Source organism: Tenrec ecaudatus, chromosome 6 (assembly GCF_050624435.1).
Source record: "Tenrec ecaudatus isolate mTenEca1 chromosome 6, mTenEca1.hap1, whole genome shotgun sequence".
NCBI lineage: Eukaryota > Metazoa > Chordata > Mammalia > Afrosoricida > Tenrecidae > Tenrec > Tenrec ecaudatus.
The window spans coordinates 56229564-56248477 of NC_134535.1; positions in this window are offsets into that span (position 1 = coordinate 56229564).

Genomic DNA, 18914 nt, shown 5'->3' on the forward strand with positions numbered 1-18914 from the left:
CTGACAGCCAAAAGTTAGAAATTAAAAAAAATTACCTTCTGCTGAACCAAATTACTAATTTATTGGCACCAATTAAAAGGTTCCCTGGTTTCTCTTATGAAGAACGATATTTTCCTTCCCAGTAAATTTTGTGACACTAATTTCCTCAAACAAACAAAAACCCACTGCCTTTTGAGCCAATTCCAACTCATATGATCCCATGTTGGGCTTATGAGACTAAAGCTCTGTGCGGAAGCAGTCTCATCTCTCTTCTGCAGAGGGGGTGAGTTTGAAATACCAACTTTGCTGTTAATAATCCACTGCTTAACCTGCTTAGCACCACTTCCAGTTATAGGAAATTATAACCTGGATATACCTGATCAGCTAAAAAGAGCTAAAGAAACTTCTTGGACAGTTCTTTTTTATTGAAGGACTTATGCTAAATTGCAGACACCCCAGTGGCCACAGACAGAAACAGATACTATCTGAGGGAGAAATCTGACATCAAAATTTGAACCTAGCCTGAAAGATACCTTTTTTCTTTGCTGTAGTCATTCATCTGCTAATGTTGTCCTCTATTTGGTAGATACTTATCTCATTATTTAATGGGATTATTTAATGGCTAGGTTGTATGCTTCCAATTCCAAGTGATTCTGCCTTCTGTGATAGGTCTCTCTATTATAGGGATCTGAGTGAGCTGACCATGATCTATGGAAACAAGAACAGGGAAGGGATTCTCTATACTAGTTTATCACTCTGATTAGTTTACCATTGATAAATGGCTTCCTAAACTTAAGTCTTAAAAAAAATGTCTTCACACAATCCTTGTTTTGTTGAATAAAGTCCTCAAGAAACATTAATTCAATAATTCTCTAAGTCCACAAATAGTACATTTTTAGAGTGCAGGTCCATATCAACAACTGGGAAATGGATTCCTCTGATCAACTCCTCCATCAGGGAACATAAAGCATTTTGCTCTCATTTGCTGTAAACAGTCTAAACACAGTCATATGAATATCTCAGTCTTCACCAGATCTATGGAAGAACTTCCAATATCTGGATGGGAATCACCAGACCTTATAAGCTATGGATTAGTGTGCTATCAACTGGCTCAGGTATCTATTGGGGGTGATTCTGATACCTTTTTACTCTATAGAACCAATCTTTGCCCCTAGATTCCTCTTATTTGGATTGGGCTTAAACTGGATTTATGGAAATATTTGAACTGAACTCCCGTCGCCAGCTACTGCATCTAATCAGTATTTCATTGACATGAGCATTTAGTGCCAATATTTGTACTACAGGAAGACCTTAGCTATGTTACAGCAAAAATAGAAGTATTAACTAAATATCTGACGACTGACTCAAATCACAATATCTATAGACTTCAAGAGATTAATACCGAAAGAGCTGGTATGAGAAGCATAGTACTCCAAAAGAGACTGGCCATTGACAGGCTCACTGCTCCCAAAGGAGGTACTGTGCCATAGTAAAGTCTGATCGATTTTATTCCTAACATAGATACTAACAGAACTCTATATAAACATGTGCAATATTCAATAGGTCATTTTAATGATTCTTTTTCCCATTTTAAAGGGAATTATATATCATTTGTTTCCTTCTTTAGTTGGATGTAAGAAAAAGTTTCTATTCTAATTTGGAATCTTTATAGTCCATTATTTTTTATACCATTAACATGTTCTTTTGCTTTAGTTGGATGCATTTTACATTTGAAATGATGTGTTTCAGAAACAATTGATCCTTCTCATAAAGTGATGGTGGTTTATCCTCAAAAGATGTAGATACTTGGCATAGGGAGAGACTTCTGCCAAAGAGGCTGACCAGACTCCATTTGAAAATTTTATTTTTCCTGCTTTGCTGATTTTTGTGAGCTGATCTTCAAAACTAAGTTAGCTAGCACACTTTCGAAGGCCTCCAGGCTCTCCTTTCACCCATTTCTCTCACAGCATGCACCCAGCGAGAGCTTTCACTCATGCTGGCCCAAGAAATAACGATAGATTAAGTTGTTTAAATGACTCAAACTTTACAATCAGGAAAACAATGTTTATGGGGCTTTCACCATCATCTTGTGTCTGTTAAAGCATAATTTTGTAATTTCAACTATCAGAATTTTTTTGTGTGAGTTTTAGGGTCTTTTGTGTTTAAGAGCTGTGAAATTTTCTTTCATGGCTCTATTTTGGTGAATTCTGAATGTCTTCGGTCCTTTAATAAATTTTTGGCTTTAATTTGAACAAAAGTTCCCAATCGTTTATTGAAAAGTCAGACTATGAAGATATACTGGAATACACAGTGATGACAGAAGATATTTTCATTGAAAACAATATTTAAGTTACAAATTTTTCTTGGTGAGAAAGTGACAGGCTAGAGGTTTGGTTTTGAGAATTTGACTCTCAAATCAGAGGTGAAGGGATATCAACAAATCTTGTTTGGGTTATTTGAATGTTTCCGTTGTAGTAATTGGGTTTATTGTACCAAGTAGGCTCCTGTAGGAACATGTGGATGGGGTTTAATTGATTCTCTGTTGATTGGTTGGCTACCAAGATAAATGCTTTCTGAGGCCAGTCTGCCTCTCTCTTACTACCTGGTGATTGGACCAGCATGCTGATGCTTGAGCTAGTCCTTTGCCTCAACCATGTGCTGCACTATCAGTGGGCAGATCCAACCCATGGATCATGTCACCTTGCTGCACATCACTGGAATTTGGGGCTCCTTTGAGGCCTGCTTCACTATGCTGTAGGTGGATCATGTTGCAGTGCGTGTCCACTAGAGCTGGACACTCCACTACACTTCTGGCTACTGGCTGTTGCTACCCCACTCTCCCATCTGCTTCCTTGACCTTGGATCAGCAGCCAGTGTGAGTTGAAAGACCTTCAGTATATTAACTGTTCCATGAAAGTGAGTTGAATGTGAACTAATTAGCTGCTATATTCCTTCTCACAAAATAAATCTATCCATATATATGGATATTTCTATATATATATAATCATAAATGTCCTGGTTTTATTTCTCTGGAGAACCCTGCCTAATACACCTATCATTTACAATCATAAGAAAATAGATGCAAAAAACCCAAATTACTGCTATTGAGTCACTGCCAACTCATAGGGACAAGATAGAACTGCCCTGTGGGTTTCTGAGATGGTAACTCTTAACAGGAGTAGAAAGTGCTGTTGTTCTCCTGTTGAGTCACTAGTGGTTTCACACTGCAGACCTTGAGATTACAGCCCAACTCTTAACCACTATGCCACCAGGGCTCTGAGAGAGATCATACATTGAAATTTCAGTGACAAACAATCCTGATCCCAAGGTTTACATAGCAGTGAACTTTATCTTCTTTATTGTCTATCTGTTTCCCAACTCCTATATTCCAAATACTTAAAATACTTCTTAGAAATTAAAGTGTTTCAGGGTACAAAAGTGACCCCAATGCAGTACAGTTTAAGGCGAGCATGTACTACGTCTTTAAAGGGACAAAGGAAACACAAAAGCACAGCCTTATCATCTGGATGAGGGAAGAAGCCACGAGGCCAAGGTCAAAATGGCCTCTGAAGATTCACAGTCTGGAAGCTAGTTAAATAAGCCATGGAGCAAAGGGATCTGTCTGAAAATCATAATTTCTGGCAGGTCAATACTTCACAGTTACACGTGGAACTACAGAAGCATAAATGGCAATGATTGGGACATGTACATTTTATTAGATAAAAAGAGCTGACAAGATTGGTCCGGGGCCTTCAGATCAAGGAAGACAGGATAAGACTGATCGAGCATGATTCATGATTATGCAATGCCCTCTACTGACCCCAAAATGGTGATCTCCATCAAAGGCACACCCAAGCAAGCCCCTAACAGTCAGTCCCTCCCTGGGCCAACTGAAGAGGGGTGAAGGTAATTTATTTTCCAAGGGACTCTGCCTGAGAGCCAGATTAAGGACAGATCCCAGTGTCTGCTAACTAAAGCAGAGCACACTGAGTTGGACTGACAAAGTAAACGGGCACTTTATTGGTGGGATAGTTAATCTAGACTCTCCAGAATTTACGGAGGGAAGAGCAAATTGATGAAAGAATGGATTTTTTATGATCTGCGATATTCAAGCTCAAAACTTACATTTTCTGAACTAATAAATTATGTTGTTAGTTACAAGACTGAAATTTGAGCCTTTTGAATTGTAGTGTATCTTCATTCCATTCCTACCACCCCATAAAGCCAATATCTAGCAACCACTTTTCAAAGACTTCAACCAATTCAGAAAGAAAATAACCACTCCATTGAATAAAATGTTTTCAATGGCCCTTCATGCACTCTGCATGCTGTGTAGAGTATTATGTAAAGTGGAATGAAATTTTTTATTTACTAACCTAGTATAAATTAATTTAGTGTGTTACACTGAGTTCTCTAGAGAAACAAAACCAGTGATGCTTGTATGTGTACACATATGGAAATAGATCTCTATCAAGAAATGGCTTATACAGGTGTAGAAGTAAGTGCATTCTGGTTCATGTTAGGCTTCTTCTCCCTCAGGTAGCTGTGGGAGCTGACAAACAGGAAGCAAGATGACAAAGCAGGAAGGCCTGCAGCCGGTGGATAAGGAAGTAGATGAATCTCAGGTTGGCTGAATGAATCCAAAGTCAGCAATCCAGTGATGGCTTCAGGGACTGGCAGGTGGCATAGCAGGAGACTGATGAACCAGACACAGGCTCCAGCTCCACCAGAAGGTGGAGAGCAAAGAGGACCCAGCTGTGCTGAAGGTCTCACTCTCACATCAAAGGTCACATGCCCTGGAAGTTGTCATCAGACTACAACTTAATCTTTAGGTTGGGCTCCACCACTCCCTTTATCTAGGAGTGCCCAGCTGACAGAAACTCTAAGCATCACACCTAGTTAAAGGAAAGTAGTATGGGAAATGAGATGTTATTTCCCTGGTTAATTAAAAACAGTTCAATCAGTTCTTCTGCACACAGAATTTGATAAACTATTATAGTTGTGAAACTTTGATAAATATCCTGAGGTTTCATATAGCAAAATTATTAGAAATAGATTAGTATGTAATGATAATTTGGTTAATGCTGATCAATTCCATTATGCTATATCTACCAGTTTTAATGTTCTTGTTCCCTGAGATCATTGGTACAATGAAATGAATCTTCCGGAGAGAAAGAACACGAAATGTACACTCCAGCAGGAAAATTCATCAGTCTAGTCAACATTTCATTTAAGATATTTGAAGCTGAAATCTTGTTTCTGGAATTCTGACAGCTGATATGTAATTACCAAGAGTCAGAGTCATTGCTCACTCAGTTCATAGTAGTTAATATTGCTACACATATCTGGATAACTGATTGCTTTCAAATGCTATTAAGAGAATGAATTGAAGCTGAAAATGTATGAAAGCTGAGGCTTGGCAGTTTCTAAAGATAAATTACGTATTCTTGAAAACAGGTCTCTCATTCAGGTTAGTGCTGGATGTCTACAAGGTTTTAGGAAATTCACAAGAAGTATTGCAAGTTTTAAATCACTTTGTTTAAAATCCCTTTGAACTTTATTTAAACATGTGCTTTTTCATAAAGTATTTTAAGCTTTATTTTCTAGCCTATTTTTGCTGGCACATTGAAATATAAATTCTTTTTTTATCTTTTATTTATTTATTTTAATCATTTTATTGGGGGCTCATACAATTCTTATCACAATCCACACATACATCCATTGTGTGAAGCACATATGGACATTTGTTGCCATCATCATTCTCAAAACATTTGCCTTCTATTTGAACCCTTAAAATCGGCTGCTCATTTTCCCCCTTCCTCCACACGCCCTCCTAACTCATGAACCCTTCATAATTCATAAATTATTATTATTTTGTCATATGTTACCCTGTTCGATGTCTCCCCCCACCCTCTTCTCTGCTATCCACCCCCCAGGGAAGAGGCTCTACGTAGATTCTTGTAATAAGTTCCCCCTTTCTACCCTACATTCTCTCTACTCTCCAGGCATCGCCACTCTCACCCCTGATCCTGGAGGAGTCATCTGTCCTGGATTCCCAGTGTTTCCAGTTGCTATCTGTACCAATGGGGTAGTCTTGGGAGGGATTTTGTTTCCAAATATTTGTCCAAGTCTTCCAAATTGTTGAATTTGTTAGAGTATAGACCTTCATAGTAGTGTGAAATTATCCTTTTTATTTCATTTGGGTCCGTTGTGATGTCCTATGTTTCATCCCTCATCCTTGCAAATGTAATTTGTTCCTTCCTTTTTATGGTTAGGTTTGCCAGAGGGCTATCAATTCTGTTAATTCTTTTAATGAACCAACATTTAGCAGCATTAATTTTTTCCATAGTTTTCTTGTTTTCCCTCTCCTTTATCTCGGCTCTGATTTTTATTATATCTATCCTCTTGCTATTATTAGGGTAGTTCTTTGACTCTGCTCTAATTGGTGTAAGTTTTGTGTCAGCTTATCATCCACGAGTCTTTCTTCTTTTTTAATGTGTACATTTATTGTTATCAGCCTTCCTGTGATATATGCCTTTGTTGTATCCCACAGGCTTTGGTATATCATATTTTCATTCTCATTGGTTTCTATAAAACTCCTGATTTCATCTCTAATCTGGGTCAATACCCACTCATTTTACAATAAGAAATTGTTCATCCTCCAACTGTTTTCCCTTATTTTCTTCACCGTCCTGTTAATATCTAGCATTATGGCACAGTGATTGGAGAGAGATGTCTGCATAACCTCTATATGCTTGAATTTACTCAAGTTCGACTTGTATCCCAGTATGTGGTCTATTTTTGGATATGTGCCATGTAGGCTTGAAAAGAATGTGAATTTATTTGCATGTGGGTGGAAAGCTCTGAAAATATCTATCAAGTCAAGTCGTCCAATTGTGCTATTCAGATCTGTAGGCTCCTTGTTGAGTTTCTTTCCCAATGATCTGTCTTTTTCAGAGAGTGGTATATTAAAGTAACCAACTATAATTGTGGAACCTGTGATCTCTTTTTTCATCTTTTGGGGTATTTGATTTACGAATTTCCCAGGTCTCTCGTTAGGTGCATATATGTTTATTATGCTCACTGGTTCTTGGTCTATTGTTCCCTTGAGCATTATGTAGTTCCCCTTCTTCTCTCTTGTTATGGCCTGTATCTTTAGGTCAATTTGCTCAGATATTAAGATCACTATCCCTGCTTTTTGTGCATTACCATGTGCTTGGTATGTTTTTCTCCAGCCTTTAATTCTCAACCTGTTTTTGTCTGTAAGCTTGAGATGAGTCTCCTTGAGGCTGCAGGTCAGTGTGTTATGTTTCCTTAGCCATTCTATTAGCCTCTGGCTTTTAATGCCTGAGTTCAGGCCATTTATATTCAGTGTTATTATATCCATCTGTGGACTCTGTGATGTCAACTTGTACCTTTTGTGTTGGATATTTTCTTATCTACCTATCTTATCCGCTTGTTTTGTGTGTGCGGTTTATATTTGTCTTCTTTCACTATGGAGCTGCTGCTTTCCTGGGGGTTGTTTCCTCTTTGTCGCCCTGTGGGTGGAGCTGTTCTATATGATGGTCTCTTATTTGCCCTGGTGAGTGTTGATCTTCGGCCCATACTGGATCAGTGAGGATACAGTAGGGGTGGGTTTCTTTTTATGTATTCTTTGAGGTTGTCCCTGTCTGGGAAGACTCTTACTTCTCCATCAACCTTAATAGATAATTTGGTTGGGTAAAATATTTTGGGGTTTGCATTGTTTTCCTTCATCATTTCCACTGATAGATCTGAACATACCCTTATCGGGGTACCTTTATACATGACTGTTTGCTCTTCCCTAGCTGTTTTTACGATCTTATCCTTTTCCTCATAGTTGGATAATTTGACAATTATGTGTCTTGGTGGCTTCTTCTTGGGATTTAGTCTGACTGATGTTCTTTCAATCTCTTGAATGGTTGCCTGATTTTCATTTATTAAGCTGGGGAAGTTTTCCTCTAAGAATTCCCTTGCAATTTTTGCTGTTGACTTCTTTGTTGTGTCTTGTTCTGGTAATCCAATTATTCTACTAGTGTTTCATTTCTTAGCATCAGGCATGACTCTCCCATTTTCTTCAGCTTCTTTGATTGTCTTATTTGACTGCTTTCCCTGTTTGCTGAAGTCTGCTTGGTTAGCCTCTAGGTCACTGGTGCGATTCTATGCCTCCTGAAGCTTAATGTTAAAGTCTGTCAATTTTCCACTGGATTTTGTTATTTCATCCCTTAACTCTTATATTTCCCTTTGGTGTGTTGCCTGTATCTCCTCTATCATTTTATCTTTTTCTGCATTGTTTCCCTCATATCCTTTATGACTTCAAGTAGAGTTTTGAAATTTTCTTTTTGTGGCAGGTCAATATCTGCTTCTTCTATGCCCATCATTAAGTTCATGACTTCTTCCGCACTGTTTTCTCTTTCTCCTGCTTTTTTGTTGAAGCTGTTAGAACTGGTTTCTGTTTACATGTTGTTTTAGAGGAGCCTGGAGCAATCTTCCTGAGTTGAAGAGGCCTGGGCTCTCTCTTGGGGGATTTGTATGAGTACTTCTATGAACTTCTTGCTGGTAGCTGTATGAGGGGTTAGACTATCGCTATATCTTCCTGTGGTTTCACTCTTATCCAAGCCATCCAGTATTCCATTACTTGGAATGTGTTGGATATTCCTCTCATGAAACCCTGGTTGGGGTGTTGTGGACCCACTAGGGCATAAGGCATCGCTTCCCTGGCCAATCTCTAGGTAGGCTTCACAGCTCTTGGAGCACCTCGGCTGCCCTGTGGTGTTTTTCTCTGCAACTGTAGTTCTGAGGATATACCCTCCATGGTATAGAGCTCTGTAGATGACAGGGGAATTACCGTAGACAGAGAGGTTGGGTGGATATTCCAACAGTATCGTGGACCCCACAAGTGGTGGTCAGGTGTTTCCCCTCGTCACTTTTATGGCCTTAGGATTTAGGCTGGGAATGCTCCCACTTTTCGTTGAGGAGAACCCCCTGCTTCTTGGTGTGTGGAAGAGGATCGGTGTAAATTCTGTAGCTGAGCTGCTTGCCAAGTGAATAAATGCAGGTGGGAGCTCCCCTAGTTGGGCCTTCAGAGTTGCCCTAGGCAGAGGGGAGTGGCCTGGAGGCCACTAATGGCTTGTGACAGGAAAGAGAGTGAATGGAGAGGAAAAAGAGAGAAAGAGGAAGACTCAGACTGGAGCAAAACTGTCAAGAAAACTGACACCCACTGACGCACACACAAATAAAATGCACAGAGTAAACAAAAGTGAAAACAGTAAAGAAAGAAAGAAAGAAAAAACGCAGCTAAAAAGAGAACTAAATCTGAGGCGTTGGTAATAAATAGAGCAGAGCTAGAATAATAGGAGTAAAGAAGAAAACGTGAAAGAAGAACACAAAGAAAAAAAAGAGAAGAGAAAAGGAAGGAGAGAGAATTTTAAAAATAGTTAAATAGCTCACCCCCTGCTGTGCTGTGTGTAGCACTGACTTGTCCTGTGTGCAGCACTGTCTTAGCGATCTGGCTACCCACTGGGGAGACAGAGTCCAGGGGTCTAGGAGCCAGCAGTGGCATGTGAAAGGAATGAGAGGGAGCAGAGAAAATCCTACAAGCAGAGAGAGAAGCAAAGAGAACAAAGACAGAAAGAGTAAAGAAAGAAAAAGAATAAAGTGAAAGAAGGGGGGAAATCCCAATTGTGTTCACTAGTATTGGCTGTGATGGTAAAGAGAGAGAAGGAGGAAATAAAGAATAAAGAGATAGCTGATCCCTGATTGCTTTAATGTAGGACCAGAGGGGTTTAGAACCTGCTCCACAATGGCAAGTTGGTGTGCCCATTTAATGCCGGGACCCAGTGGTGGTGGGCAGAATTGCCCTAGTTGACAAGATCGCCTTGAAGGTCTGCCGAAGGTTTCCTCAGCAGCGCAGTGTGGTGTAGATGCTTGTCCAAGATGCCTTGTGTGGTGTACAGCACTCCCACAGAGGGCAGGCTGGAGTTCCTCCTGCTATTTGGGTTGATTTTCCCTAAGCGGAAGGTAGTGACCTGGTAGCCAGTATGGGCATTTATAGGAGAGAGTAGGAGAGAAGAGGAGAAAGAGGGGAAAAGAAAAAAAAGAGGGAAAAAGAAGAGAGAAAAAAACACCCTGACACAAATCTGCGCTCATTGAGACTGACTATAGTGGATAAGATAGAAGGGCTAGTGAATAGATAGAGAAGAAATGGAGAAGTAGGTAGGGAGATAACTAACACTTGATCACCTGTCCGTGAGGCTGGAAGAAGAATCACTGAGAGGGAAGCTGGGCTTATTGTCCTATCTAGTCTGCTGGTGCTTACTAGATCAGAGGATTTTATTTAAATCCCCCTGGCCAGCTAGAATCAAATCAAATTAAATTATTTGCCACAGTTTGTGGCTGTAGTTCTGTGCTGTTTGAAGCTGACACTTGCTAGAGAGGGTCTCTGTTACGCAAAAGCCCTGTAGCTGAGTCCTGGCATTCCTTAGCTAGGTTTCTTCTTATGCTGATTTATGTTACCGGCCTCCTGCCTACATGCTCCTTGGAGCTTAGCAACCCGACTTGGGTTTGAGTTTTAAACCAATAATATATATTTTACCCTTTTTAAAAATTATGCTTGTGATGTGCACCGATTTGGGGTCTGTCAGACTGATACCCAGAGGGGGTTATCCAGTTTATCAGGGAGGTTGTTTACTTCTCAGCCAATTGGAACTAAATTCGCTCCCTAGACTCCTGACTTTCCACCTATTTTCTCCCACACCACGATCTACCTGAGATAAAAATCTGCTTTTTCTTCTACTCTAAATCCAACGCAAAAAGGGGTTCAGGAGAGACCCTGGTATACTAGTTCTAATTTCAGGACTCTACCTCCCCATTTCCTTCGCCTTACCTCCCAATTTTCTGGTCTGGCAACAGGAGCACCTATCAGGTGGCCATTTCCTCCCCCTCCTCTCCGAAATATAAATTCTTATTAATTCTAATTCACCTATGAATTCTAAAATCCAATGCCTGTTTTCCATAAGCATTATGCAAATAGCATTTCATAAGTTGATTTTCTTGGCATTTCAAAATATCATCAAATATTTTGTTAGTATTAGTTATCATGTAATTTGTTCCCACTTGAGTAACCTTGGTTTAACCAAATAAACAGTGCTTAGGTCTGATGCCATGTTTATGGTCGTCACTAATTTTGAGTTTATTATTCCTACTATTCTGTCAGTCCGTTTCCTTGCCATTGCTCTCCTTTCTGACTACCCCTTTGCTCTACCAAAGCAGTCCTGTCAGTGCAGTGCAAATGCACCCGGCTGAGAACTGGAAGGTCATTTGTTTGGACATACGAGCTGCTATGCAGAAAAATAAGAAGAAAATATGAGGCAGCTCTTGCTTAAAGATGAAGCCTCAGAAATTCTATGAGGCAATTCCACCGTCTCTCATAGTCTCACCATTTGTCAAAATTGACTTGATGGTGTAACAGCAAAACCAAGATCGGAAATGATCACGGGGCACTCTTAAAAAACTTAAAAGATGGAAAATTTATTAGCTGGAGACTCAGAGACCCCCGTGTTTTGGAAGATCTGTGCCCGAATGACAGGTGGATATAGCATTTATACTTTATATGCACAAACAAGGTCACAAAAGTGAGCAAGGTCACAGAAGTGGAATAGGTAGGGATTTCTAGTAGACGTGTTCATTAGTAAACTAAGACTGGGCTCGTAGGATAGGAACAAGGAAGTACCTGGGGTGAGGTAGTGGTTGGTTTTCTTTTCCATCTGTTAAAATTTCCTATTAGGGTTTTCTTTACATTTGGAATGAGGTTGGGTATAGTTGTCTGGATACTTTACAAAACATGTCCTTGTCTAGTTATTGGTCTTTCCCGATAACTTGTCTGACTGTTGTTGTTCCCATTAGGTGTCCTCAAATTCCTTCTGATTCCTTACAACCCTGTGAATAACAGAGAAAAACACTGCCTCATCCTGTGCCATCCTCACAACTGTTGTTGTTTTTCAACCTGTCCTTACAGCTATTGAGTAAATCCGTCTCATGCAATGTCTTCCTCTGTTTTTGACCTTTCCCTTGATCAAGTCTGAAGTCCGTTTCTGGGGACTGATCTCTCCTGCTAACATGTCCGAAGTACTTGGTACAAAGTCTCATCATTCTTCTGAGTATTCTCGTTGTACTTCTTCCAAGACAGAGTTGTTTGTTCTTCAGGCAGTCCACAATGCTTCAATACTCAGACAACACATAGTTCTAAGACATCCATTCTCCTGCTGGCTTTCTAGTTCATTGTCCAACTCTCACATACCCAGATGGGTGGGCTGAAATTTCACTGCCATTCTTTGTGAACAACATTATAATTTTATTTACTCTAGGAAGGGTGGGTTCATACTCCTGGTAGTCTTTGCACCAGTTTTTCTTCTCTCCTTGTCCTACTTTCTCATGAACGTGAGCTGATTGAAAAGGCCAGGTGTGGGACTAGGTACACCTTAGTCACCAAAGGAACCATTTTTGCTTTTCAAAATTTAGAAGATCTCTTTGGCCACTTACTATAATTTATGTACAGCTTTCTTATAACAACAATTAAGTATTCCAGAATACCATTCTTTGTATAATGTTATTTTCCTGTATTTATTGATGTGGATTTTTTTTTATATTAGTGTTTGTATATGTTTCTAAATGATGTTAGATTTATATCTTTGTTTAATTATCCATAATATCTTGATTATTAGATTTTTCTTTTACAAGATCATGTTGTCAACTTGAACCCACTAGCTATTCCATGGGAAAATAATTCTGAGGATCTATTCCCAAAAAGGAATACAGTGTAGGAAAATCTATGGTTATTTCTACTCTGTAATTCAGGCTATCTATGAGTTAGACTTTAATAGTTTATTTACTTAAGAAGTTTCCCTAAATCATACCTGAATCATATATATTCTTTAAAATGTATGGTCTGCATAACTTGTGTTATTTGCTCAGTCCTTCCGTTTTACTTATAACACAGTGATTTTTATGCATTGGCTTAGCAGTTGCTGTCCTATTAGGTACATGTTTAGATTTTGGTAAATATTTTGTGTTTGGGGACAAATTTTGTGTTTTAGTTTAAGAATGACCAACATTTTCACCAGCCATAAAACATGACAACTCCTCTTACATTGTTGGGGTGTGTTTGTAAAGCCAAATACAAATGATTTCTAATACAGAGTAAATAGAGCATAATCAATGGGGAAAGAGAGAGAGATAGTCCAAAGATGACAACTTAAAAATAGACAACATTTTATGTAATCTACAGGATTAAAAAAATGCCCCTCAAAATATTGAAAGGTAAAAGATGAAGCAGTAGATGATACACAGGAAGATGTCAAATGATGTGTTATTATTACCTTTTAAAAATGAAATTTTTAAAGGTAATAGTTACCGAAGCCATTTTATTTAATATCTCCCCATGCATCACATATATGAACATAATACACATGTATATATGTGTATATTGACAGATACACTTATTAGCTTATGTGCTAGATTTAATAAACAAATAGGTCTTAATGCTAATATTGATCAGAATAAGCTTAAAATAATTCTTCTGATCAGTTTTCTTTTACTAAAGAGTTTACACAAATTAATTATTCTCTATGGCTGCTTATTTTTAAAGAATCAAACTGGAAACTTAAAGCCCTAATTAAAAATGACAGCCCAAGCCAAAACTTCAGGGTTGATTCAATTTAAGCTCTCATCTATGTTCCCTCAGGAATTAAATTTTAAATGGGTCTGTCACAAAGCAAATGATATGTTTAACTAGCTTTCATAAATAAACCAATCGCACTCCTTAGATTAAGAATAGTTGGCTTCTTTTTACATGCTCGTATTTTTAATGCTTTTATGTTAAAAGTAGTGATAAGCTACAAGGGCTCTTAGTTCCTAGTTTTCAGAATAAAATCGGGGATTATATTGCTTTTTTCTTGTGCCATCAAGCATTGCATTTGGGGGAGTTACCATTGTTGTTAACTCTCTCTAGTTTCCTTCATGATATCCAATAACATAGATCTTGTTGATTTTTAAAGATAATTTCTCACCGCAGTAGCTTTTTAGGTGCAGAGGGCATTCGGTCAGATATTTCGTTGGTTTGCTTCAATTTCTTCCACCTAATGAGACATTTTAGAGTAGCAGTCATGCTGACAGTAAAACGAATTGCTTTAAAAGGCAGTAACCTGTAGCCATATATTGCTCTTCTGAAAAATGGAAGCGTTGGTTCAGGGCACATCTTTTTATTGAGCGACCCCCATCTATGATGGAAGATATAGGTGAGGAAAGCACGTTTCTAATCAAAGAACGCTCAGATAAGGAGGGTCAATTAATCCTTGTCTTCTGAAACTGAAGGTAGGAATTAACTTCTGTAAACTAGGGTGATGGCAAAGTTCAAGGAAAACTTACATTATTGAAGTTCTTTGTGACTCTCCTTTTTTAGCCTGTGCAAATTACTTTGCATCTGTGTCAGCCCATGACTTAATACAGTTGCTAGGGCTTGGTTGGTTACCAATTTTAACAAAGGCTGAAAACCATAAATTATCTTGGCAGTGGCTATTTTCTGAACCTGAGTGACTGGGTTGCATTTAGATGAGCTCAACTTAGTTTGTTATCTTTTCAAAATTTCACCTAAATGTTACTGAATGGGAAAGCTAAGGTAAAATGAAACTGAAGGAAATTCTATCTTGCTTTCCTGTAGACTCTGAATGTGCAAAGGATTAAGGCATGGTTCTCAATGTTCCTAATGCTGTGACCCTTTAACACAGTTTCTCATGTTGTTGTGATCCCCCAACCATAAAGTTATTTTTGTTACTACTTCATAACTGCTACTGTTATGAATAGGGTGACCCCAAAGGGTTCATAACCCACAGGTTGAGAAACAATGGATTAATGTAGAGCAGTCATATCACCAGCTCCATGTTGTTTTCATATCAGAGGTTCTCTTCTTTGGAAAACTGCAGATGCTTTGGCCATTTAGAGATTCTTAAAATGTGCACTTTATAGTGAAATCTAATGGGTATTAGTTTGTGTTTCTCTGAAGACACAGATCAATAGAAAGCTAAGGTGTTTCCCATGCAGATTTTAAATGATCATAATGTTTACATTATACAAGTAGTTATTAAAGTTGAAAATATGGAAAATAAAGGGCATGGTATATGAAGGGCACCCTACCACAAAAGTGGAATATTTTTTCCAAAGATATGCACTTCATTTTTTTAATAAGACAATCTTATCACCCTTAAAAGTGTTCTTCATTACACGTAATACATCTGTCACATCTGTGATTCCATTCTAGGAAGCAGTTTTCACACTCATCTGTTTGCATGGCTGACAGCATCTCCCTCGGTTTGTTTTCTTCACCTTTTCTATAGCTGTCAAGTAGTTGTCCTTTCATAATGCTCTTCATTTGCAGAAACAAAAGGAAGGTGTACAGAGTGGTGTCAGCTGAGTTAGGTGCATGGGGCAAGAGAGGCATGCTGTTTTTTTGCCCAAAAGTGGCACTTTCAGATGGCTGTGTGAGCAGGTGCATTGTTGTGATGACAACACAAGTCCCCTGTCTGGCACAAATCAGGCCTGTTTTGTTGCACATTGTTATCAATTTTTTCAGAACCTCTAAATAGAAAGCTTGATTAACAGTCTGACCTGGTGAAATAAACTCCAGATGTACTATCCTTCTCACATCAAAAACAAAACAAATGAGCTATGTTTTGATCTTTGATTTCACTTGACAAGCTCTTTTTGGGCAAGGTGATGATGGCATCTTCTACTGACTTGATTGATGTTTGCTTTTGGGGTTGTAAGAATCGCACCAGGTCTTGTCCCCACGAATGACCTTTGAAAACATCTGGGTCACTTCAGAGCTGTTCTTTCACAGCATGGCATATTTCCACTCTTTTCCTGGTCAGTCAGAGGCACAGATTACAAAATGAATGTTCACATTCCCTAGTCTTCTGTTAAAATTCGCTGAACCCAATTCCAAAATAGTCCAAATAGCTTCTCCTTCTCTTCAATGGTCCATTGCTGGTCTTCAAGCACAAGTGCATGAATTTTGTCAACTTTTCTGGCCATCCTGGAAGTTGATGGATGTTCAGAACAAAGTATGTCATCAATAGATATCTGGTTGAGACCAGACCAATATTTCAGTCTTAAGCAGTTCTAATAAGGGTCTTAAAACACACAAAGATCAATGTACCTGAGGCGGGAATATCCCCTGTCCTTGTTCAATTCATGGACACTCATATGTTTATAGAAGGAGTTTTACATACAGTGTAATTGTATATTAAGAAAACACCCAGCCTGGTCCAGTTCAAGTCTGTAAATTTGATATTATGCTATATGTTGCATACCAGCCTATGAAGTCGCTGAATGCAAGAAGTTTGAAGACCAGTGGGTGAAACGTCTCATGGATCCAATGATGGTGGAAGCATCTCAGCGCTGCCTTGGGTCTCCATGTGACTCCTCCAGCTCCAGGGTTCTAGCTCCATCAGTGTGTAGCTCCATGTGGCTTGTCAACAGGAATGTCTTGTAGGGAGACAAGCAGAGATTCTGTGTGACACCTCCAGCGAGGAAGAATAGGAATTCCCAGAATTCTCAGTAGAAGGCTATGCCCACACAGGGGCCTTGTTGGTTGTTATCTGATTGACTGGCTAGACTCCACCCCTTCACAAGTTGACAGATTATGTAACTACCACATGAACTAATATGCACTTAGTGGGAATACTATCTGAAAATAAGATATAAAACGAAACAGAGGGATATTTAAATAAATAATGGCAGAAGTTTCCAAATAAGTCAGATGATGTTTAGAAACTCAACAAACTCCTAATAGGATAACCTAAAGAGATTCAAACTAAGACAAACTATAAAACTATAATCTGGACTTAGAAATTATATATATATATATATATATATATAGAGAGAGAGAGAGAGAGAGAGAGAGAGAGAGAATCTAAATCTTGAAATCTGTAGGAGAGAAGAATCACCAATAAGAAAAATTCCAATATTTTGTCAGGAACCTGGAGTTCAAAAGTAGGGACATGATATATTTGATGGGTTGAAAGAAAAAGAAAAACAACTGTCAATCAAGAATATTATATTTGGAATGAAGGCAGGCTTCAAAAAGAAACTATTACTGTGAGAAAACCCTTAAACTAAAAATATATTTTGAAATCTTAAAACTAAACAATAAATAGCTCAACTATAGAGAATGTTTGTCTTTGAATTTCTGTCTAGAAGGGTGAAAGGTGACGATAGCAACTCCAAGGATTAGCTAGATAATTTATGGATTCGTGAACTTATAGTGATGAAGATGGAAAACTTGGAAAGAAGGGTGAGACTGCTAGAGAGGTGCTCAACTTTCTTCAAGTTCCTCAGGTTGTGCTGACCCCCCAACCATAACATTATTTTCATTGCTACTTCATCACTGTCATTTTGCTACTGTTATGAATCAGGTGACCCCTGTGAAAGGATCATTTGACCCCCAAAGGTGTCACAACCCACAGGTTGAGAACCACTAGCATATAACTTAAAACTCTAATCAATGTTACTGCGTTGTATATGTAGAAATTGTTGAACTGATATATATTCTTACGTGCATGAGCACAAAGACAACAACAAAAATAAAATAAGTTACTTTAAAAGAAAGAAAAAAAACAGGATAGGAGGAGCAGCATAGAAATAGAGTTTCTGTAAGCTTCAGAAGTTAAGCTGCATCAATTTAAACTGGTAGTTATAAAAGTAAGATATTAAATACAATTATCATCAATCTCAAAGAAAGTTTTAAAAATCATTTTTGGTGGGCTCTTACAGCTCTTAAAACATCCCACACACCAGCCTTATCAAACATATTTCTACCTATGCTGCCCTCCTTCTGTTCAAAACATTTACTTTCTACTTGAGCACTTAGAATCAGCTTCTCTATTAAGAATTTTTAATAGTATGCACACACAAATATGAGAAAACGGTTCATTTCACAAACAACAACAACCAACAAACACTATCAGCAAGGCAGTGCCACCTCATAGTCACCCTGCAGGACAGGGTAGGATTGCCCTATGAGCGTCTAAGACTGTCACTCTTTAGCAAATCGAAGGCCCATCTTCCTCCCACAATTACAAAAAAGAAAAGAAAATTAGCAAAATATTAATTGGAGGAGACATAAAGACTGTATAACACACACAATATAACAAAATACTAGAAACTTGTTCTTTCTTTTAATCGTCTTATTAGGGGCTCATACAAATCTTAATGAATATAAGTGGAATAGCAGCAGAATTTATTAGAGACAAGCCAATAGTACCCAACTATATGTGATTTACAAGAGATGACTTAGACCTAAATATGCAAATAGAATTAAAGTAAAAAGCTAGAAATATATATATATATATATCCCATGGGAACATTAAGCAAAAGAAATGTGATGACAATTTCTAAAGTGTTCTAAAGAGAACGCTTGACATTAAACTGTTACAAAGATAAGTAAAAATGTATTAATAATAAAAAATTGTCAAGCAACCACAACAATATATGTATTTTACTTGAACGTCCTAAAATGCACACACTTCTCACTTACTGGTATGGGTATGTTCTAACGACTAAGTAGTTACGTGAAAATCAGTGTGGTATGAAAAGTGAGCATAGCACATCAAATCACAGTGACTACTTCACTACACAGCTATCGAACTTCTGAGGATCAGGGTCTAGTGAGCTGGCACATGACCTTAACCATGAGAGCCAGCATTACTCTGACTTCACTTCTCAGTGTGCCTTGCTCTCATTGTATCTTGTTAACGTGCAAAATAGTCAGATTTGTTTTTACCTTGAGTCTAAATGCTAGTGCAATATAAAAAATAGTAGATATGTAAGGAGTAGTTGTACTTAAATTGGAATGATAAATGGAT